Source organism: Taeniopygia guttata, chromosome 2 (assembly GCF_048771995.1).
Source record: "Taeniopygia guttata chromosome 2, bTaeGut7.mat, whole genome shotgun sequence".
Taxonomy (NCBI): domain Eukaryota; kingdom Metazoa; phylum Chordata; class Aves; order Passeriformes; family Estrildidae; genus Taeniopygia; species Taeniopygia guttata.
In genome coordinates this window covers 83012197-83035721 of record NC_133026.1, presented here as the reverse complement: position 1 = coordinate 83035721, position 23525 = coordinate 83012197, and the positions used below count along the sequence as shown (strand labels likewise).

General features: G+C 43.4%; 1 protein-coding gene across 3 annotated transcripts in view; it reads left to right on the top strand.

The window, feature by feature from the left end:
- Window positions 1–4303: 4303 nt before the first annotated feature.
- The window catches only part of GRB10 (growth factor receptor bound protein 10), a 144165-nt gene continuing 124943 nt past the window's right edge, over window positions 4304–23525 (top strand). For 2 of the 3 annotated variants that reach the window (XM_030265742.4, XM_002192039.7), the window contains exon 1: window positions 4627–4764. The gene's annotated coding sequence lies outside the window, so the exon portion shown is untranslated. Of the gene's footprint in view, window positions 4442–4626; window positions 4765–23525 lie in introns of those variants that run through there. The other variant, XM_041714656.2, reaches the window with a different exon arrangement.

The following is a 23525-nucleotide window of genomic DNA, read 5'->3' as shown; positions in this document are numbered from 1 at the left end:
AAAGCAACAGAAATAATTTTGAGTTGGTTTTGTTCCAGATTAAGCTTTATTAAAATTCTACTGTGTTAGAAGACTTCCTATCTATTTAAGGTGAAAAGCTTTGTCCATGACAAAAGAAACTTATTATCATTTCAAAGGTTGGTCAGCACTTTTGCCTATATACCTACCAGGCAATAATGACCAAGTTGACCCTTTTTAGATAGCTAGATTCTTTTATCAGTGCATTCTACTAGTTCAAGATCATGCTTAATGCTGACTTTCATATAATGCTTTCATGAAAGTTCCTTTGAGAGGGAAAGTAGTGGCCAGATTCTGATCTCTCCCCTTCAGATCTTCTGCTATTGGATTTTCATTTCCTAAATCAACGTAATAGAAAAGAAAATTACGCCTGTTCTCAGTATATATATGAAATATAATAATGTTTCCAAAGAAAACTTCATATCTACTAGACAGTTTTTCATTAGTCTATTTAATAAAACATGAAAATGACCTTTTTCTCTCTTGGAACTAACTGAATTGTGAGCTTAGTGTCCTTTGGTTTCAAAATGAGAAGTCACCCTACAGAGTTCAAGTCTCTGCAGAAAGCAAACCAGGCCCACAGTACTTGAACTCCAGCAGCCATTTATTATGAGGTATTGAGTCTTAAATGTAGTGCTAAATACAGAGAGAATGCCTATATTCTGCTTATATTTTGGATCTGGTTTTGAACCCTTAACACAGGAGAAACTTGCATTAATGCAAGTTTCCTAAGGCCCATAAATGGTAAAAAGAGTTTTTTCTGGGTTTTCTGGATATCTTTAGGTAGAGAAAAAAGAGACTATAATGATATCATCAGTCCAGTTGCACCACAGGCTCTGAGCTTGGAAGCTGCAGGGCAGCAAGACCCTCTCCAGCTAGGAGGGGACTGCACGCCCTGCCCTCTTCTCCCCCAGTGGCCTGGATTCCCTTGAGCACAGCCAGAGAGTCTCATTAATTCTTCCGTCTTCTTCTTCCATCATGGGTCAGAGGAATGTCTTCTCTAACCTAAACCTTAACCACTGTGGAAAGAAGAAGAAAATAGGGAGCTGAGACAAACTTCTCTGGGGTACAAAGTCCTGAAGGCATCAAGGCTTTTGCCAAGGCGGTTTGCCTTTACTTTTTAGACTGTCCTTGAGCAGGAATAATGTTTACATAGTCAGAGTACATTATTGCAAACATTATTTCTTGTGTGCTTTTTCTTTCAGAAAATGATCATCTTTTCTTCCTAGAGAAAATATCAGCATTTTAGGCTGTTATTTTCACGATACAGCATTGTGTAGGGTGTTGCCAGAGATTCACTATTTAAGAGAAAAGATAAGCATGTTCTTCATTTCTACTGAAAAGATGCATTGTTATTTCTCCACTTAACTATTTCAGCAGTGCTATTTTCTATAAACAGTCTTATGACAGTACAGTTTTGTCTTGAATGACACAGCTGTAGTCTAGGAAACTAAACATATCTTTCCTAGTGTTTTTATTTGTCAGATGAGTATTTCCAATATTCATGTGTATCTATGTTTTTAACCCACCACAAAATGAAAAATATTATACTAATAAGACTTGAGTAGTAACTTATTTCTGTATGTATTAGAAAGAAATTTAAGTACAGACACATGCTTAATAATAACTCAAGTGAACATTTTATCACTGTGAAAGGCATCTTTAGAGGATTCCATCAACTCTTCTGATTTCTATACAAGCCAATTTACTGTCTTCAAAATATAATGTTAATGACACTCAGTGTACACACTGTAATCCTTTCAAATAATGTACATGGCAAACGGATATGCTCTCATGCATTAATAATTTAAAAGTTAATTTTAGGTACTTAATATGATTAACTGATGGATCAGCAGTCTTATATATGAGAAACAGTGAGCATACTCAAAGGAAGAGCATACTGGAAGGCAGCCAGGTGGCTGCCTGCATGATGCTTCAAAAATACCTGAGCTATCCCTCCAGTTTCCCTTCAGTGTCAGATGCAGAGCATCATGGTCATAAAAGTGGTCTGGTTTCAAGATGGAGTGTGCAAACTGCCTTAGAGGTTGAGGTAGCAGGACTTTTGGGGAAGAAGAGGATGTTTTAGAAGGTGGGAATCCCTGCAATGCAATCCTTCTGGTGGCTGGCTGGCTCTGCAGCACCAGACCAGTTATGTAATTTCTCTCCCTTCGCTTCTCGCTTTTTGAGGACACGCTGTAACGCAGGGCTGTAAATTGATATTCTAGGGTGGAAATACTACAGATGACAAAGTATAACTGGTGCATTGCGCAGCTAAGGAATGTGCCGGGGGCATATAGCATTGAACAGCGTGTGGAAGAGGCATGTGTTGAAGTCCTTGACCATGCCCACAGCAGCGGGTTCTGCGAAAGCAGCAAGAACTGGACACCTATTGCACAAAACCTGGTCAAATCATACAGGTATATGCATGGCTGCAAAAAAGATGGAGATTTTCTCTTCACAAGGAGGCACAGGGAGCAGACAAGCGGCAACAGTACAAGTTGCACGAGGAGAGGTTTCACATTGATTTTGATTCACTGAAAAAAAAAAAATTTAGAGTTAGAACAATCACCCACAGGAAAATCATCTCCAGGGGTGGGGTGGAGTCCCCACAATTTGAGGCTTTCAAGATGTAATTGGACAGGTTGATAATCTTATCCTTTTCCCATAAAAAGCTGTGCCAGTTGATCTTTGGAGCTCCCTTCCAATCTGGGCTGGATCTATCTGTACAGTAAGTTTCTTATGTAAGCATGTGGGACTGTGATGCCACATGCATCTGATACCACCTGCATTCGCCTTTTCACTAAATAGTAACCTGGACAGGACACAGCTTCTGCTTTGGTGAGGCACCAGCACTCTGAGGCTGGACCCACAAAACGTAAGATCAGGGTGAATGCTGGCTCACAGGAAGGAGGGACAAAGCAGCTCGGCGGTGGGAAGAGAGGGCTGAACGGGGCTGGGAAGTGACGGCCCGGTGGACTGGGTCAGGACAGGACAGGACAGGACGGGCAGTAGTGATGCTGACAGACTGAAGAGCAACGCTCAGCATTGCATCAAGTGGAGATGGCCGAGGGGAGCGCGGTGCTGAGGAGAGGCTAGGCGGCTGGTGAGCACGGTGAGCAGCGAGCAGGCAGCAGAGCGGCACGTGTGTCCAAGAGGCTGAGGTGACACATTGAAGAAAACTGGAGAGATTATTTGAGGACCTGAACAGGGAGAGCGAGTGGTGAGAACAGAGCGAGAGCAGAGCATGGTTGGAAACACGGCGACCGGAGGGTGGGCTGATAAGAAAAGCATTCCTTTATATACAGTAAAGAAGAGCCACGGAAGAAGAGAAAGCAAGAGCAAAGAAGGTATCATGTTACATTTCAAAATATATTCAGCTCGGGCGCTCAGCCACAATACTCCCATTAGTGTACACGCATCCGTCTAGGAAGAAAAGCCCAGAGATTTCTCCCTCTTCTCCTTGGACTCAATTGCCTTTTATAGAGCTGACCACTTTCTTATGAGAGGTGTTTTTGCGTCTAGTGAAGTAAATATTCCTCTCCTCACAGAGTGTGACGGCTCTTGTTGGAAGTCAATACGTTTTAAAACAGTAGCTCTTAGGGAACCGTGCAGATTTGCTTCCCTTATAAGAGCTTTTCCATAGTCCGAGTTATTTGCAAGCTACTTGCAAATCGGATGGCTCGGAGCTACCGTGGTGAAATAGCGAAGGTCCCAGCGCACAGAAGTTCGCAGCAGCAGTCTGTAGGAGTGCTAGCGGCAGCCTGAGGATCCCGGGAGGGCCGGGTGTTTTGCAGTACGGAGGAGCTCTGAAGAGCCCACCGCACTGTCGGCACACACCGGGAGCCTGCTCCGTGCCGTCTGGAGCGATGGAAGGGGAGCTGGGGCACTTGCCCTGAGCAGTTTTGCGGGGAAAAATGTGAGAACAGGACTGACGAGTTTAAAGAAAAAGTCCAAGCACAAATGCCTCGCGTGTGCAGATGCTCTGTTGATTTTATTTTAAAGAAAAAACAGCCCTTCCCAAGAAAAGCACGCGCCGCTGCTACCTGAGGGTGAGCTTTTGTTAGAGGGCAGGACACCCGCCACAGCCCCACGGCGAGTCGCCTCCAGCGCCGCTCGCCCCGGGACGGGGGAGGGCGGGCAGAGGCGCCGCCGCCACACCGCCCGCGGCCACCGGGGCTCCCGGCTGCCCCCTGCCCTCGGCGGGGCGCGGGCCGGGGCTGCGGCTGCGTGCGGCGGGGGCGGGAGCGGGGCGGGGCCCGCCGGGAGTCAGCTGGGCGCGAGGGGAGAACGCGGCGGCGGCGGGCGCCGTTAGCACCGGAGCCGGCGGCGGCAGCGCGGACAGGCAGGCAGAAGTTTTCTCCGCAGACCCCTCCCGCAGCCCGGGGACGCCTTGCGGAGGCACGAACGTTCCTGTTCGCGTTGGGTGTGTTTTGCCTTTTTTTTTTTTAATTTCTTTTTTTTTCTTAATTGGTTTTTTTTTTTTTAATTGTATGATTTTAATTTTTTTTTCTGTTTTAATTTTTTCTTTTGTTATTGTTGGTTTTAAGGCGCGTGGCTCCGAGAGATCGCTCTCCCCCGCCCGCGCCCCACTCCACCCCGCCGCCCGGAGGATCCCCCTCCCCGCCCGCGCTCCCGTCCCCGCCGCCGCCGCGCACGACCCTTCCCCCGACCCCCTGCGCCCGCCCCGAACTTGGCGGGTGCGCGGCGCCCGGCGGGGACGGTGCCGGCCGCCTGCCCGCCCAGCAGGTAAGGGGCCGGGGGGCGGCGCGGGGCGCGCAGGGGGGCGGTAGCTGCCGCCCCTGGGGAGCCACAGCGGGGTGAGACCAGGCCGGGGTGGGTGAGGGCTTGCCGGCTTCTTGGTAGCGGAGGCCGGTGGGAGGAGGAGGAGGAGAGCAAACTTCCTTTTCCTGGGGCCGCCGGAGAGCCCCCCCCCCCCTCCCAGTTCCCGCGGGGAGCGCCCCCCGCCCAGCGCGGAGCCCCCGGGGTCGGACGGGGTTCGCCGGCGGCCTCGGGGTTCGGAGGATCGGCGCTTTTTCCCGTCTCGGGGCTCCCTTGCCGCGTTTTGTTCGCTCGCCTGCTGCGCGCCTCGCCCCGGCGGTGCCGGGAGCCGGGCTTTCCCGTCGCCCCGCGCTGGAGGAGAGCGAAGACCTGCCCCGCCAACTGCTGGTGGTGCCGCTGCCGCCGAAACTCCCCGGTTTCCCCCTGCTCCGTTTAGGGTTTGCGGGAGGGCTGGCGGATGGGCAGTTCGCAGAAATGCCACCCCGGGGTGCTGCCGTCTTCCTGCTCCTCCGCGGCGGGGATGTGCGGCGGCAGCCGGCCGTGTGCCCGCCGGAGAGCGGCCCTGCCGAGCCCCCGGCCGTGCCGACAGCCCCTCGTTAGCCCGGGAGACCCTCCCTGCGGGGAAGCGCTTAGCTTCTCCTGCCCCAGCTCCCCGCCGGGGAGAGGCGGGTACCCATGGCTCTCATTGTATAACCGCGGTACTGCAAGCCGGGGCTGAAACTGTGGCATCTTTATAAGAACAGTTTGCAGTTAATTGGTTTGGCAGATGAACTCCTGCACAATCCTCTTGCCCGCTTCTGTTGCTCAAGTGCCAGCGCCCCCTCCCACCCGTTTCCCCCTTTTCCCCGCTTTCCTTTGAAGCGTCGCATAACTCCGTATTGCCAGCAGGATGGAAAGTGCTGATTCAGCAGCCAGGAGCCCCACTCCATCTGAAGTGGTGGTCTGCCTGAAATGCTCCCATTTGTTGAAATGGGAACATGTGTTGCTGGTATGTCAAAGCAGCATTGATCAGGTCTTCTAAAACAGACTCAAAGAATGTGGTTTGCTTTTCTCTTCACCAAGACAGAATTAATTTGGGGTTGGGGCAAAGCAGGAGGGGGCAGGATAGAAGGGATGTAGGCATCTGCTGCCTTCAGGTACGCTTTTAAGGGGCAGCTGAAATTGTTTTGCTTCTTAAAGGTGCATATGTGTTTTAACACAGATGTTGTGGGATGCATTAACACTCCAGCTCCATCTATTCTTGCGTTCTGAGGCTAGTAGTTGTACTTACAGCTCTAGAAAGGTACAGAGAAGGGCAACAAAGCTAATCCTAGGATTAAAATGAGTGAGTTATGAGGACAAGTTAAAATAAAAAAAGCACCACAAACACATGGAGATTAGAAAATCTGCTTGGAAAAGAGGAAATATGCTTGGAACTTTAGATGAGAGCTCTGGCTGTGCTTCATGATGCTTTTGGGGCTGAGGCAGGGTGTGGGAGTTAAGCAGGATGCTCTTCCCATGCTGTTAGTCTTCCTCCAGGGCTTAACCTCTCAGAGCAGCATAAGAAGGAGAGCTGTTCCAGAGCTGTATTCCTCTGGCTATCTTTGTACAGGTATACATTAATATCAGAGCTGCTTGGTTCTTTCTCTACTGCTGGACTCTTTAAAATTCAGCACAGTGTCGAGCAAACAGCAGAGCCTGAAGAGTACTGTGTGGTAGCTTTCCTGCAAACAGTAAACCGACAGAGCAGCAGACCGTGACGCTTGCCTCTGCTGATCATTATACCATGTTCTGGTCTGACTTATTTTCTTCACTTGGACGTTATTTGTTCTTAAAGTAGGTCTTGTTTGCCCTGGCTACATATTAAAGATCTTGTGGTACTTCCATGGTTTTCCTTGGTTTTGTTAATCAAACTATCCCTTCTCTTAGCACTGTGTGAGCTGGCTTTTATCCTCACATACAGCCACACCTGGATTTCAGTAGTGTGTTCCTGTTTTTTTTAATGCATAGTCCAAAAGCTCTGCCTAAATGCAAAATGGATTTCTGCATCTCAGTTCTGCTGAAGTGTATAGTGTGCACTCTGTGAATAAAACAAGTGTTTGCAGCCCTCTGTCTTGCGAGTGCTTAAATGACTCTAGCAAGAATCATTATGAAACTTTTTTTAGAAATCTTTGGTCACATTCTCATCAGTGCTTGGGATGTAATGGGTAAAAAGTATCTGGATCTTTCTGGCAGATGTATCCTTCCAAGGCAGGGAGTTCCCAGCTGGCAGAGGAGAGGCATAGCTGGGTCATGCACTGCTTCTGCCAGCAGCACCAGAGTGTTGCGCTGGGAATTTATTTTCTGACAGCCCCAAACAAACAGATGTCCCTCTAGCCTATGAGGCACCGTCAGCTTCTGTGGGTGCTCTCAGCAGTGGCAGCAGGCAAACTGAGGGGCTCCTGGCTGGTGTCACTCTGGGTGGGATCCTACTGTTGCTCACTTTTGCTGTGCCTCTCTGCACATGGTTATGGAAGTGATGGTGCTAAATGAGGCCAGATTTCTAGGTATAATTTCTGCTTAGACCAGCTCAGCTCTGTTTTAGGAAGTGTGTGTATATGTTTGTGTGTGAAATACACTCAGGTGCTTCTTCAGACCACTGAAATGTGGGGTGGGAAAATAGGTGGAGGGGTGCCTTTTGATGTCCAGTAGTATGGATTTTAGGATGCAATTAAGTATTTGCTCAGTTAAAATTTTCACTGGTTGCAGCAAACACTGTGGTGAAACCCCCTACTATTTTCTGCTGGCCTTTTTGTTCCAAATCTCCGAGTGAACTTTATTAATGGGGTCAGGGGAAAAGCTTCTCTTTACTTTGTGCTAACATTTCTGTCCAAACTAAGACTAAGGAAGCCTGCTTTTCTTTGGATTTACCTCAGCTACGAGAGTCTTGATGACAATTCACAGTGCAGTGTTTAAGTGTGCCCACCTGACCCAGTGTTTTCATAAACAAGGAAGATAACTCCTGAGACCTCTGCCTCTGTCAGGCTTGCATGCAGCTTGCCAACTGGCTTGGCTACAGTGTGATTGCATAAGCCTCCTTCTGTAGGAAAGCAGGCTAAGAAGTTAGGATTGTTTTTCTTGGAAACTGGACCTGCTCCTGGCCATGTCCAAAATATACCAGTTGCAACTCTTCACCCAGGGAAATCTAGGAATGGAGATCCTGTACCAAAAAGTTGAAACCCCACAATCTTTTTTAGGAATCACAAGGAATGAGGTTGCCAAGGAATCCCTTTATTAGCATTGAGCTTTATTTACAGGTTTGCTATCGTTACACTGCCTGCTGGTCAGGAGAGCATGTTGCAATCTAAACTTGGATGTGGCAAAGTAGTCTTGATTCTCATTACTTTTCCTCCCAAACCAGTGGTTGTTTGAAACAGAATATTATGAAGTAAACAGATGCCACCTCACTGACTTCTTTCTTTATACATGTTGAACTTCTGAACTAGTCTTGTGCCAGGTCTTTGCTATTCTCATGCCATCTGTTGAATTGGATAGCAGTTCTCCCTTTAGCTCAGTATGGCTCCTCTGTCACATCAGGAATGTGGAGAGTACTGTCCTAGAAAGCCAGATTCCACTGTTAGAGCATCATTAAACAAAACTGTTGATCAGTACGAGACATCCTGTCTACAAATGGTCTCTTAATGTCTTCAGTGATGAAACAGCTAGAATAGCCTGACTTTATAAGATCTGGTTGGATATATTCATCATTCCCTTTTCTTATATGCTTTATTCCCCTGAATGCCATCTTGTCAGCAGGTACATGTGTAGACAGACAGACACTACGTTTTTCATATAGGTCCTTCATCTGATAATGGTGGTTATGGTTTCTAGCAGCTTTTGGACTTTAGATGTCCATAGAAGCACTGAGTATCAGTTCCAAGGTATCCTGAAACTCTTTAATAAAGAGATGTTCACATTCACACTAATGTGCATCCATTGACTGGAAACTTCCTTCTCTCTTTTCCATCCTAGGATCTTTCGTAAGTCATAGATGGATCAGTTAATTCAGAGCACATGGACATAGCTCTCAGGTCTGAAGACATTGGAAGTTCATCCTCTGCTTTAGTGTCCTCGTGAACAGTTCTGTCTTTCCTGTTCTCTGTAAGAGAAAAAAAACAAGGAATTCTGTTTAATAGTGAGGAGCCACTCACAAAAATACTAGATTATGAGCACTGAGTGAGTCACTTTCCCTTGGAAGGTGGCAGCAGCTTTATGGCTGCCACTTCTGTTTTTAAAAGCAAGAGACCTGTAGTGGCACTGACCAGAGACTCAGGTGTGGATTGAACAAAAATATAGTCAGGATGAATAAGGATGGGTTCTTCAAAGCCCAGCACTAATGCTCATTTACAAGTCAAAAGAGCTTTTAATGAAACCTGCTAATTGCATCCCAATTAGTTAACCCATGGGGAATGCAGATTACTACTTCTGAATGGTTACAGTAAAAGCTGTCATGAAGGTCAGTTATTTTAAAGTGGATGATCTTTTTAGCAGAGTAGAACACCTTCTGCCGTATCATGGATAATACAACATGTAACTACTGGTGTAAATTAGTGTGAGGGACCTACTTCTTCCTGAATTTTTTCAGAAACCTTTGGTAAATCATTATATTCCTCGGTATCAAATGATAACTTCAGAGTGAGTAAAATGGTAGAGGAGAATGTGTAGTTCTCTGACATATGATATGAAGTAAAATTACAGGTTATATCAATCTTGTAGATTGCCAAACTAGATCTGGAATAATCTAGGCACATGGCATGAAAGTCTACCTCATTGATGCTGAGAGAGGTGAAATGTGTCTCTTTTGGAACTCTGCAGCTTTCAAGACTGCTGTCTTTGAGATTATGCTGTTTCAGGTATGATGGCATATTTGTTAAAATGGTTTGACCTCTTCTTGGAGAAACGATCAGCAGTGAAAAAGTCCCCCTTTACCACATAATGATGGAACAGACTCTGTTTATTCTTCCCTAAAGTGAGAACTGGGGAGAGGGTGAGGGTGATTGAAAGTCTTGATTATATTGTGCTGTGTATTTCTGAAAAGAGCTTTGGGACAGTGGTGATAGTCCTTGAATGCACAGGTGATAAGTGCCCTAGATAAACTTCCTGGGAACATCGAGGCTATCTCTGCATTCTCATCTTGTGGGCAGATGCTGTAGAATATCTGAGAAAGAAACACAGTGTCCGGTTTCTGTTGTATTCTTTTGTTGGACTCCAGGGGAAGACTGCAAAAGCTTTTCCCATTATCTTACCCTCTTGCTGTTGAGCTGTGGTCTTTAGGCCAACAGCTGAGGACAAGAAGTTGGGCAGCTGTGTTGATCTTAATGCCCAGCAATTGTGTTAATGGTTGCAATATTAACCATTGAACAGTTTTGTTGCTCTAGCTGTAATATTCAATGTATTTCTCAGCAAGTCTGTTTCAGCGTTTTTGGAGGCCAAATCCAAGGACCATGGGGACGTTCCAAAAAAGACTGTTTTGCACAGACAGGGATGAATGGGGTAATTGTAAACACATGTTTGGTTAAACCACTAGCAAACCAACCTCTCATTCTTCCCAGCCTCCATCAATGCCAGCTTATACTAGCTCATAACGGGACAAAAATAGGAAATGGCTTTCCTGGCAGACAAACCATAGAGGAAATACCATACCATCCTGTTGGAATAAACCTATAGCCCAGTGGAAAGGAGCTCTCCTGCTGAGCAGCAGGGGGGATTTCTGGATTTGTTCACACAGTAAACATCAGAGCGTGGTCCTTCCACTCCCTTCACGCTCTTATTGCAGGATTTGTGTCAGCAGAGAAATCTGAGAAACTGAGTGCATCCAAGCTGAGCCTGTGGTTGCTGAAGGCAGCTAACTAAGGGTGGATAATACTCCACGAGACCAGTATCATTCTTCCGTTATGCATCCCTGGTGAGAAAATCAATAAGCAGGGAGAATCTGTAAGTCTGTAGAGTCTTTTCATGGTGGAGATTAGCACTTGATGAACACTTAGAGACTTCTTTCAGTGCCCAGCATATAAATTCTCCCTTTTGATGACTTGATCTAGTGGCTGCAGCTCTGGCCAAACTCATGTTGTTGGTTTGTAGCATTGTAGCTATTGTAGCATGCACGTAGTTACAGCATAACTTTGCTGTGAGTTTTCAGAAGTTACTTTTTTACTTTGCTCAACTTTATTTTTAGGTTGTCTTCAGGTAGTAATTTTGAAACTGTGAGGAAGGGAATTCATTAGATCTCTTTCACTGCTGATGTTGCTGTTAGTGAATGATCTGCAGTTCTGTGATTCTGATTTGACACTTAAACATCTTTTTGGTGAGGGAGTTGCAACTGGGCTCTGTGTCTGTGCATGTTTCATATATTTGTAGATGTCAAAACTAGCTGGCAGCAAGGATTTGAATCCTTTAGTAGAGAAAAAAATGCTAGAAAAATTTTCCCAGATATTGACTTTATTGGAGGATGGTAGGACAAGATAGTTGTGTATTAGAAAGGGTTGGAACAGAAGTTTTCAAGGCTGAAATAAGAATGGGAAGGTGATTTTCCCCCCCCTCCTTTCTGTCTTTTTTCCTTCTTTTCCGTGATATTCATGTCTGCCAAACTACTAGGTACGGATTCATATAGGAGAACGTTCTCTCTCCTTAAATGGGAATTGAGAGAGGGGGTGAGAAGGACTGGGGGAAGGTAAAATCTGTAGGTTGGTCTTGCTTAGTGTACTGTTAAAGCTCTGAGCATCCTTGGAAAGGAATGAGGAGCTTTTATTATATCAAAGCACAAGTGTGGAATTAAACTTCAAGGAGTTGGAAAAGCTAAAAATTCAGAAGGCTTTGGCACAAGACAAAAATATCACAAGCTTTCTTAAAAGGCCTGCTTTCCCTTCTGGCTCAAATGTATTAAAGTCCATTTAGGAGAATGTTAAGGGAGAAATATGTATTGCAAGACCATCGATTATTTCTGAATTAATGTCTTGTGGGGGATCAGTCTTCATTCTAATAGCTGCTCATGCTGACATCACCCGAGATGTCAGGGGATTATGTCAGGTATTGATATTGTGCAGAGCAATGGCTCAAGTGCTGGCAGATGTGTTCTTGGTGGGTCAGGTTGCTTTTGTTTATCTTGTCAATCTCTGATGTTCCAGTTACTGTACATGGTCACAGCAAGAGATGTAGTAAACAGTTTCCAAGAGAAGCGTATCTGTGCAGCATGGTTGTGAGGATAGAGTACTTCTTGCCTCTGCATCTTATGTTAAAGGCAGATTTGCCATCATCTAGATGCACAAGGCATGCATTTTTAATGCTTTATGAAAAAGCTCACCAGCTGTAACATTGTTATCTTTTGTTCTGTTATTTGTTGTATTATTTTGTCATTCCAGGAATTCTGAACTGAAGTCAAAAAGTTGAGTCTAAAAGTGGGTGGGTTTGGTGATGGAGGTTTTTTCCTCCTGGTCTATCAGTTGGTTTGTTGCTGTTTTTTGGTTTTTTCCCCCTTCCCTGGCTGTTGGGCACCTGGCTTTAGTTTTTAAATTATTATAATGGTGACCCTAGTGGTTTAACCTGTCAGGCAGTTAACACCACACAGCTGTTCACTCACTTGACCCCCACATCAGTGAGATGGAGAAGAGAATTGGAAAGAGGGCAAAGCTCCTGGGTTGAGATAAAGACAGTGTAGGAGAGCTGAAAAGGAAGGTAAAATAGTAACTGAAAAAGGGTATACAAACAAGTGATGATTAGTGTAATTGCTCACCACCTGCTGATTGATGCCCATCCAGTCTCCAAGCAGCAGGCCACTGCTTCTCCCCAGTTTTTTTGTTCAGCATGATGCCATGTAGTATGGAATATTCCTTTGGCCACTTGGGGTCCACTGTCCCAGCTGTATCCTTTCCCAGCCTATTTCTCACCCCTAGCCTCCTCACTGATGGGGTGAGAAAATGGAAGAGCTGTTGACTTGGTGTGAGCACTACTCAACTATGACTACAACATCAGTGTGTTATCAGTATTATTCTCCTCCTAAATCTGAAACGCAGCTCTGTACCAGCTTTTAGAAAGAAAATAGTTTTACCCCAGCTGAAATCAGGACAGCCCTGTGAGGGGAAAGCAATTGAAATAGCCCTTTATGATGCTCTAGAAATGAGTAGACTGGAATGTCACAGTCCATGTGTGATTTTCACGAACCGATTCTTTTGATATACTTTACTGGTAGGCTGTTATAACATTACATGTAGTCATCACATTTAGGAGTTGAAAAGCTTTCAAAGAGGCACTGTGTTTATTTTCCAAAAGGCTTCAAGAGACTTGAACAGTGAGACTATGAGATGAGCTGTAGGTGTGGAGAGCAAATGCTGTTCGAGTTGCTGACATCTCTAATGTGTACTCAGACTTATTTCACATTCGGCATGCATTTTTTTGTTCTAGAGCTGATGCTAATAAAGGTCAGGGAAAATCTCTGTGGAGTTCCTTGCTAGCAAAAGTGGATTACTCTCTTAACACATGGGAAGTTAGAAGAGCAGCACAAAGGCTGTTGCAGCTGATGCAGTTTAGGTGTGTGGTAACACTTGTAATGCCTGGTTGAGTTGAGGAAGAAAATTATCCAACAGTGTCCTTTGAAAAAACGGGATTGATACAGCCTTCAGTAAGATTGTAAGATGTTTTGCTAGTCTAAGACTTAGGCAGTTTTGGTAAATGTATAATTGATTTTCATTTACTTGGAAGTGATTCCACTTCTCTTCCCAGGAGCAGGAGAACTCACAGGCATTTGGAAAATGGTTGATTTAAAAAAATTCAGTGAAAGAATTCTGTGCTGTAACAGCCTGACTTTGTTTTGCTTGTGTTCATCTCTGAGAACTTCTTGGGTCCTTCATGTCCAACAGTCCAGCTCTTCCTTAGCAAGATTTATTCCCCAGGGGTCTCATTTAAAATTCACGTGAGCTGAGCGGACATATCTGTAGGTAATGTGAAGTTGCCTTTCAGGTCAATTTGACAGTGCTTGGTAGTTTCAGGAAGACAGCACATGTGCAGCTGTCAGAGAAGCAGGTCACTTTTACCTCTGAGTATTTAAATACTAATTTTTTGTGTGTGTGAAAGCTCCACAATTTGAAGAGGTGAAAAAATTTTTCCCCAGGAAGAGAGGCACATTTTCATTTCGCAAAGGATGTGGGCCATGCTAAGAGCTGGCTGCTACCAAAAGCTGACAATGTTTTGCTGGAGTGTTTGGGTGTCTTCCCATGGGCCAGCTTGGTGGTTCACTGTGTGTGTGCATGACTGACTCTCTAACTGGATAAGAGCTATCCTGTGTACTTGTTTTTTCTGGGATTGGTTTTCTTCTAGGTTAAAGGATGGGATCAGTTCTTGGAAGTGCATGGCAGGGCAGCTGAGGTAAGGTGCTCTTCCAGGGAAAGGAAATGAGAAAGAGAAGAACAGATCCCATCTCTTTTCAGTGGAAGCAAACTGCTGGGCCAGCTTGGCAACCCATCAAATTTTTTTTTTTTCCTTTTTTTTTTTCCTTTTTGAATTTCAACAAATCTTATGGAGCTATACAAGCAGACAAGCTAAAGAGTAAACCTGGCTTTGTAGGGGGTCTCCAGAGCTTGCCAGTATTTGCAAGGTTTACCTGTTGAAGGGAGTTTTCTACAATATGTGGGGGTTAGCCTTGTGTTTGATCTCTTTGCTGCCCTGGAATGTGGATCAAATAGATGTTGTGTTTATTCATGTCTTTTTAATTTTACTTCTTTTTCTAATAAAATGGACCTGTGGCGCTGAGTTGTTTTCTTAAAATGAATACAAAATATGTCAGTGCTAGGTGGGTTTTTTATTGAGCAACTCAGCCGTAACAAAAATGTTACTCTTGCTCTTGTACATTTAAAGAAGATAAAAATAGCACCTTCACAGTTTCAGGAGATTATGTAAGGTATGTGTAGCTGTATTTTATTATATGATCGTCATGAAACAGCAACTGAGGAAGTAACTGGTAATAAATCCATCATTATTCATATTATGAAAAATAGTAAGCGTGATAGCTGTTCAAACACCAGAGATTTGGTTGACTTGCTCTGAAACATAGTGGTAAAACATATTTGTTTCAGACCAGTTACCAGCTGAAATGTTTTTTTTTTTTCCTGGAATGTCTCCTCTGTTCCCAGTCTCGGAATCCCAGAACTGCCTGTGAGCCTGGTTCAGCCGTTCTGCTCTGATCAAGAAGGGTTTCTGTAGCCAAAGTCAAATAAAGGCATTTGAGGTGACTGCTCTGGTATCTGCTGGGAAATGGTCTTGATGGCTGTGGGGCAGATCTTGCCCTTGAATACCTGTGACTCTTGAAGGGCTGCCTTAGAGCTGCAGTTTCTCAGCCATGCTAAAGCTAGTCTGCTTTGACCTGAAAAGATCCCAACCAAACAAAAAAGTTGCAGACTGAAAACCAAAATGCATTCTTCGGTAATTTCTTCAGTTATTATTCTTGTCTGTGGTAAATGTGGAGTGATTTTGGGGGCAAGGTGACCTCTCATGGATTTTCTTCATTTTACCAAACAGAGTTTGGGAAGACTTGGAGTTCAGGTTCTTGGGTTCAGGATTGCACAGTAGTGATTGGGGTTTCTCTTCAGAAACATTTCTAAGTAGTTTTTTCCATAATTTTAGCCCAAAAGTGATTGTGTTTTGACTAGCTCGGTCCTTCTGTCTGGATACCAGTTCCATTGTATGTGGACTCTTGGATGGATTAAGGAAGAGATAATTTCTCAGCCTTTGTTACAGGGACTTGCCTCCATCTAGAAACAGTTTCTGTCTTTTGAAAGGTCATTTGGAGAGTGACAAAATATATATTAAATGTTCTCCCCATACCCTGTATTTTACTTTGAGCAATCTATCAGCTGTTGACTGAAGTTCAGGTTTTATAACAAATGCTTATTACGATGCTTCAATTGCTTGGCATAGCTGTGTTCGGCTTTGGGGCTGTTGAGGTGAAGAAAGTAACGAATGAGCAGTAATTTCATGGGCACACTAATGTGGTTGTGTACAAATAGCAAGTTTCTTCCTCTTTTTGGGATATCTGACCAAGATGTATGCTTGCCTTCTGCCATGTCATATCTGTACTGACTTTGGCAGTGGTTCAGAGAAGATTCATTGAGCCAGAGAAGCATTCATGTGACAAGTACTTTTAAAAATTAATTGTTTTATTTATTTTTCTAAACTGTGTGGGGACTGAAGCTTTCTTCCTGTGTGCAACTGCGGCTTGTCTAAAGGCAATGTTTGACTGCAGATCAAGTGGTGTGGTCAGAGTGAATTTTTGCCTAAACCTATGTTAGAGCCATAAATTGTTGCATTGTGTGAGTAATGATGCTCTCATCCAGTACCTGGTTTTAGTCACCTTTTCCTGCCAATATCCTCTAATTCTGCAGCTGTAACTCCATGAAACCAAGCAAGGAAGTGTGTGCTTTGTGTGAGGATCTCAAGAACTCTGAATCCTGACGTAGTGTCTTGAAAACCTGGAGGTTTCCAAAGTGGACTATATATGTACAATGGATATATTACTATATTATACAGCCCTTTTATGGTGTCTGAGGGAGATGTATCTCCTGTGCAGTTCAATGCATGCTGCATCCAGCACTTCTTTGGAATCCCTGGGACCTTAGGATGAAGCCTTTCAGCAATGTGGTGTATGCAGGGCTGGTTTGTGTTGAAGTTCTGGTTGGGGCTGGGGGCCTGCTAGGCATAGTGGTAGTGTGGGAGCTTTGCAGGGCTGTGGAGCTGAGAGGCTTGGAGGAGGGAGCTTCATGTTAAGTCTTCCTAGAGTCTTTTGGGATCCTTTTAAAAGTAGTGCTGTAACAGGGTGACTCAGGATACCTGACACCTTAGCCATGTCAAATGTGGTCCCTAGAAAACCAAGGGACTGAAAGGTTTTATTAAAAGTGATTTTTACCTGAAGTGCTGTCTCTGAAGTCCATTAGCAGTTTAAAATTAAAATTAACCAAATAGCCTAAGTAGCCAAAATGAATTTTAATGCCTTTCTGCCACTTTTATAAGAAGACTGTATTTACAACCTTGTTGATTTAAGTGCAGCCTGGATTACAAGTGTTTTACTTTATCAATGGAGATGATTTCGTAGCATAGCAGTAATCTTCCTAAAGGTTTGCCTGGTCAATGAAGAGCTAATGGGATTTGTATAAACCAAAGCAGAGCAATCTGAAGTAGCTGTATCCTAAAACTGACCTAACTTATAAAGCTTTGAATTTTCATATCGTCTTCCACTGGGAAGCACCACAAAGTCTCCTGCTCTTTTGCATCCTGTAAGAAAGAATCAACCCATCCCATTATTAGGGAGGAAAAACTGAATACAGGCAAAAGATGTAAAATTTATCTAAGAGTACAAATGAAGGCTGACTAAAAATTGGTTGGATTTTTTTATTATGATGCATATTGAAAAAGAAATATTAGAAACTATTTCAGTCTATTTTTGAGCATTTGATTAGCAGTTTCTAAGTGACCTCTCTGCTCATGTGTATTTTGTAGCATTGAGAGGGGAGAGGGAAAGCTGCTTTAAAGGGGCCAAGCTGAAAACCTAAAAGAGAAGGCACAAAGAAAGGCAATATTGATACAGCTCAACTTTTTCATCCCCTTAATCTTTTGGAGTTTTTTTCCATCCTCATAACGCACCCATTTCTCAGCAGTGTGAGATGAGAAGGAATTAAATTGATTTCTGTCATCATGTGTAGCTTTCTAGTGTGATGTAGAGAAAAGGCAATGTAGGCTGCATCCCCACCCTTCCCTGGTGAAAATAATGTGATGTCTTAACTCACAGCTTGGCTAAGTAATGGCTCTGAAAATCATCACTGATATGATTATCTCTTTGGAGTAATGATAACATTTTCTTGGAGCTGCTGTGAGGCATCTGTATGAGAAAAGCCTGCAGTTTTTGGTGGATGTTTTGCCTGGGTGATGGTTTTATCACTCTGTGTTTGCTCCCACATCCCAGCTCATGGAAGATAAATTCTCTCAGAGATGATGGCTTCACCAAAGGTGGAAGGAAGTGGAAAAAATGGCGAGAGAAGGAGTATTTATACCACAGTGCATAGTAAACATCACTCTTGTGATACAGGTAGCCAAGTTATGTCTAAAACTTCGCGTGGCTTTGGCCCTGGTCTAAACCACAATCGTTACTTTGGAATGGATGTTTTATGTGCCATGTCCTGTAGCCTGGTAGCCATTTGGACAGTTGGGGATTCCAGGGATAACCACATGGTGAGGCACCTGAGCAAAAATGCTTCTGCTGAATGCAAACAGTAGCACAGTTGAACTCCATGAAATGGCAATATGTGCTTACTTTTCTTGATTTCAAGTGTCTACACCTATGGATTTATTTTTTAAAACAATTTTATTTTTCCTTCTATTTTCCAGTCCTGTTTAGGAGTGGATGAGTCCTTTGCCTTTGGGGACTGTCAGCCTCATGGTCCAAGATCCCAGTATCTGCAATTGTAAATCTGCAAAGCGGAGAGCAGAGGGTCAGTCCTGATAGAGAGGAATGGGCACTGCTACTAATCCTGTAAATCCACAGTGGGTCCCTCCCATGCACAGAAACCTGATCTTAACTCCTACGTCTTAACATCTACATCTCCTTCCTTCACTGTAGTATTTACATATAATTCCTACTTCTTAAGAGTGACTTGGCTCTAGTCTGATTTGAGGAAAGCTGCATGAGGTAGCTTTATGAATATTTATCTCTGCATCAGCATCTTACTCAGGGATACTTAGGAAAAGATAACAAATGACTGTCTTTTTGACATGCACAATATAAAGCAAATGCAATTACAAAGCCTCCCTTAAGCCTCTGTGGCATGCTTAAATATCTTCCAGTTGCATGGTTAAAGGCTGAAATAAGTCTTGTACCCTGGATTTGTGAGATTTGTGAAATGCCTATCCCCAGCTACTTCCATTGATGTAAATAGTGGAGGTCAAGCTGCTGTGTGGGGAGGGGGGCTGAAGAGAGAAAATTGTCTGAATGAGATGATAGTGCTTGCAGTTATGTCTAATCAGAGTTCATTTCCTGTAGATATTCCCAGAGGTTTTGCATAGTGAGAACAGATGCAAGTGCAGTTTGGAATACACTGGTGCTCACAGTCCATGAGCTAAAAAAAATTGAGGAGATTGAGGTTTTGTTGTTTACCCCTGCCTACCCCAGCCAGCTTCCAGAGATTCTTGCTACTGACTAACTATAGTGCCAAGCTTCAGACTGATAGGATTGCACCTTGCAGTGCTGTCTCCAGTTAGTTGTGCTGGTTATCTTCCACCCTTTTCTGGAAGAAATTTCTCTATTCCTTGTATCTTTCAAAAACCTGGAGGCAGTTTAACCATGAGATTTTGACCTACGGCTTGTAGACTGGGGCTAAGAATTAAAAAATACACATTACAGTCAAAGATTACAGTCAAAGTGGTGCTTTTGCTGTCTGTGCTCCAGAATTAGACTGAAGAGCAAAATTCATAGGGCTGAGGGTATGGCCCATGTGTCTCTCTGTGGGCAGGTTCTGGTTTGTTTGTGGTGTTATGATGTGGCTGGATCCGTGTACCAACAGAGGCAAGTGCCTGTGCTAGACTTCTTGAAAAGGTATTTTGACACCTAAGGTTTTGAGTTGGTTGGTGCTTTTTTTATTTTTTAGGACTGAGCCCTTTCAGCCCTGAAGGTTACAGTAGGTATGCAGCTTGTTGGTATTCTCATTTTGGGTACTGTGCTTTGAAGAAAGAACGGAGACAATGCATGTGTTAAGCTTATTTTTCTTGTAGCCCAGTGCTAGATCTGGAGAGGAGACTTGATGCAGGTAAACTAGTCAATGAAAAGCTGGAGTGTAGCTGTGTTTCTGATGGCAGCTTGGTGGCAGTGGTTGGGGGAAACTGCTTATTCCTCGCAGTCTTGGGTATTGACTCACTGTTTTTTTTCCTCTGGAGCAATTCTGACTTGGTACTTCTCTTTTATCTTTTCCCTATGCCCTCACTCCACCCAGTACAGTAATGTTTTCCTAAATCTTTGCTTTTTAAACCTTTGTTTCTTCTGAAAGTTGTGGGCATGGATAATATATTATTCCCCCTTTCTTTGCAGCAGGCTTTCATGGATTTGAAAGATTTCATCATGACCCTTCCTTTTGCTTCTTTTGGCTGAGCTCCACTTAATTCTGTTTTTTCTTTTTTCCTCCCAGATGTCATGTTTTTCTAATTCTGTGATGTTCCTATTGCTTTTGCTTGGATTCTTTCCAGTTGATCTTTTCTGAAGTTTGCAGAAGATTGGGTACAGCTTCATGCTGGAAGCTTTATCAGCCACAAGGAGAGCAGAACTGTTGCTTCATGAGTCTCACATATGTTCCTCTATACATTCCTCTGTGGTATTTGCCTCTTTCTCAACAAAGAATTTTCCAGATTCTAAAACTTGCTTTGAATTAAGTCTTCCAGCAAGCTGACTGCTTTAAGTTAGCAGTTTCCCCAGTTTTAGTAAGTATCATTTTCTCCTTCATTATCTAGATCATTAGTGTTAGAATAGTGTGGGACCATGGCAAATCTCTGCAGAGGTTATTCAGTATGTCAGGCTATTATGTATTTCAATTTTTTTTGACATTCCAAGCAAATATAAATCAGTCCAGTTGCTCAGTCACTTTCAAATATGCCATAAGATGACTGTTTGCATTGATAACAGTATGACAAAGTTTTCTTATCTTTTTGTGAGAATGCAGTTTGAATCTTTTGATCTGGTTTTGGTCATGTCAGAATTTAGATTCAATGTCTGCTGCTTCTGTGTTCCTAAAATACATTATTCTGACATAGTAGGATGTTGAGTTCAATCTTTTATTTTCTTCTTCGTGCTAACAGATGGGTTTAATGGCAGTGTGAGAATTAAGCAACAAGTATCATTCTTAATGTTTTTCTTTCCACTCTTTTCCCCTCCCACTTCTGTAGGAAATCACTGTTCGCCATTCTCCAGCCTGTGCTACCTCGTCAATCCACTATGGACTTTCAAAAATAGTTCAAAAATAGCTGCTAATGATTTGAAGCTTAAAAAAATTAAATCCAAACTGTTCAATTCATTACTAAGTTTCATGAAAACCAGTTAATTTGAGATAAAGGTGATTTTTTTTTTTTTAAATCGCCTTTCTCCCTGTCATCACTAGCAATAGTTTTTGTTTGGGGTTTTTTTGTTGCTGTTTGGGGGTTTTGTTGTTTTCTTTTTTTGTTTGTTTGGTTTTTTTTGGTTTTGTTTTATTTTGGTCTTGTTACCTTGTACCTTTTTGGAGAAAGTAATGAGTTGATTGACCTGTCCCTTAATCATTATTTTATTGCTGTGGAATTACAGAATGAGTTTTTGATGTCTGTTTCACTTTCACTTATTTTAGTATTGCAATAATTGTCTGCAGGCTATTGCTCGTTTAGAGGAGTGCAGATGAATGGCCTTTGCTTGACCTCTTTACGTAGCAAGACAGACAGACAAACTATTGCTTGCTTTTTGTCATGTATGGACAACAGCAAAGCTTAAATATCTTGGATTTGAGGATTAACTAAAAACTGAAGATGAGAGAGAATGAACACTCAGTGGCAGAAGGCTCTCTTCAAACACAGAGCAAGTTCTTTCATCCAGAATCGATATACTGATAGGGTTAAAGGGCAAATGCCAAAAGGCTGAATTTTTGCCTCAGCTCTTTTGTCAGACTTGAGTTTGAGAACAACATTTATTTGGTGCCCCTGATCAGCTCAGCTGTAACTCAAAAGCTGTGAAAGATTTTGCATATGTTGCTTCTGCTACTGTCTGAGATTAGAATAATTGAAAATAAAAAGTACTGAAATACACTGATGAACCCAAAATGACTAGATAATGATATGATAAAGTAGAGGCTTAGTCTTGTGTCACCACCAGATCTAGAAGTGTGTTGGATAAGGGGATGTTGACAAAGTGGAGAGAGTGAACAATGCTGATGCTGTTCACAAAGTAAAACCCTTCTGAAAAGGAATGTACAGTTTCAAGAACAGATGGTCTAGTGGTAATAGAGACTAACAAATTTTTGTTGGCTGGCAGGCGTCTTTCAGGTTAGGATTTTGTCTTTAAAGCTCTTGCACAGAGTTGACTTCCTTGCTGCAAAGTACTTGGTAAAAGGACAGAGTAAATTCCTTCTGGGACCTTTTTCTTCCTGGTTTAACAAAAATGAGATTACAGTGGCAGCACAAGGTGAGGGGCACTCAGCTCACAGTGACAGGTAAGGCTTTGTTGGAGCAGCCTATGAGTATTTTGGATTTTATTCCGTTCCCTGCACTCCAGAATTGGCATGCTGCAGGACATTTGTCACCCCTGTGATGGAAGGTGGGAAGACTGACTTGGAAACATGCACAAGTCTTGCTTTGATCATCTCATTTCTTCTGCAGAAGAAGCATATTGTTTGTGAGACAGAGCTTACATAATCCTCCTTCTGTGGTGTGTGTAAACATATTTAACACAGGCCTTTTGTTTCTTGACTAGTTTAAATTTAATCCATAGTGTATGTTCAGTGTGGAAGGGGACAGAAGAGGGGTGAGTTAGAGTGCATTTCAGATTTATCCCCTCCTTCAGTACCCCAGAACTTGTGTGGATGCAAACCAAGCAAAATGGAGATAAAATAATCCCATTATCTTCTATGTGTGCCCTAAAGACAAAATGACTGTCTCTAACTACTCAGTGGTATTGCAACCCTCAGTCTTTCCTTGCCGGGTTGGTTCTCTTGTTGCACAGTAGCTGGGAGAGAGCCTTTAAATGCAAAATTAGCATATAAGCCTGTGCCATTTTTGGCTGGCTGTTAATGTTTAAAGTCTTTAAAGTCGCCCACCACAAGGCAGAAGAACAAACGTTGGCCTGGGTATGTGGCATGTGTGTTCTTGTTTAACATTGGAATTTCTGGTATGGCCAGGGATGCATGCCAGCTTTGGCAGTACAGGGCACAGTTCAGATACTTAAGTACTGTACTAAAAATAACAGGACTATTTTAGACTGGGACCCAATTAGGGAGAGAATGACTTGTTGCTCTGCAATAAGTAATCTGAAGTAGCAGGCAGGCTGCAGTGAGCACGTAAACTTGGCTGTTTTGCTTGCGGAGCTGCCAGCTTTGACACTGCTTCCTCACTGTTTTCGTTAGATGCTTTTCCAGAGGTTAAATTTAAAAAAAAAGAAAAAAGAAAAAAAACGACACCAAAATGCTCCTCTTCTGAAGGCAGGCTTTATGTGCTTTAGTTCACGTTTTGATATTGCAGTGTTTAATAGCATTACAGCTCCTAATCCTCCAGTGCTGGCTTGGGAAATTCCTAGAAGGCAGGGAGCTGGATGTGAGGAGCGATGTTCTCCCTGACACACTGAGTGAACTTCACTCTGCCACACAAAAGGGCAGCAAGGGTGAATGTGGGCAGTCAAAGAGCAGAGGGGCTGTTTGAAGACTGCTTTTCCCTTGGTTTGCCTTCTGGACATGGAGGAGAAGGGGAGTATGGTTCCTGAAATTTGTTGCTGCTGCTGTTGTTGCTTTTCTGTGTCAAGAAGTACAGTGAAAATAACTTGCACACTTAACCTCTTGACACAAAGCATTACTTTACACTCCACTAGTTTCCCTCTGATGGTTTTATTTTTGGTGATGCTGCTGGCTGCCACCTTCTATTAGAGCACTTGGATTTCAGTGAAGCAAGTTAGAGGAATCTGCATTTCTCAGTACACAGTGTGTGTGGAGTGACAGGGAAGGGACAAGCATGCTCCA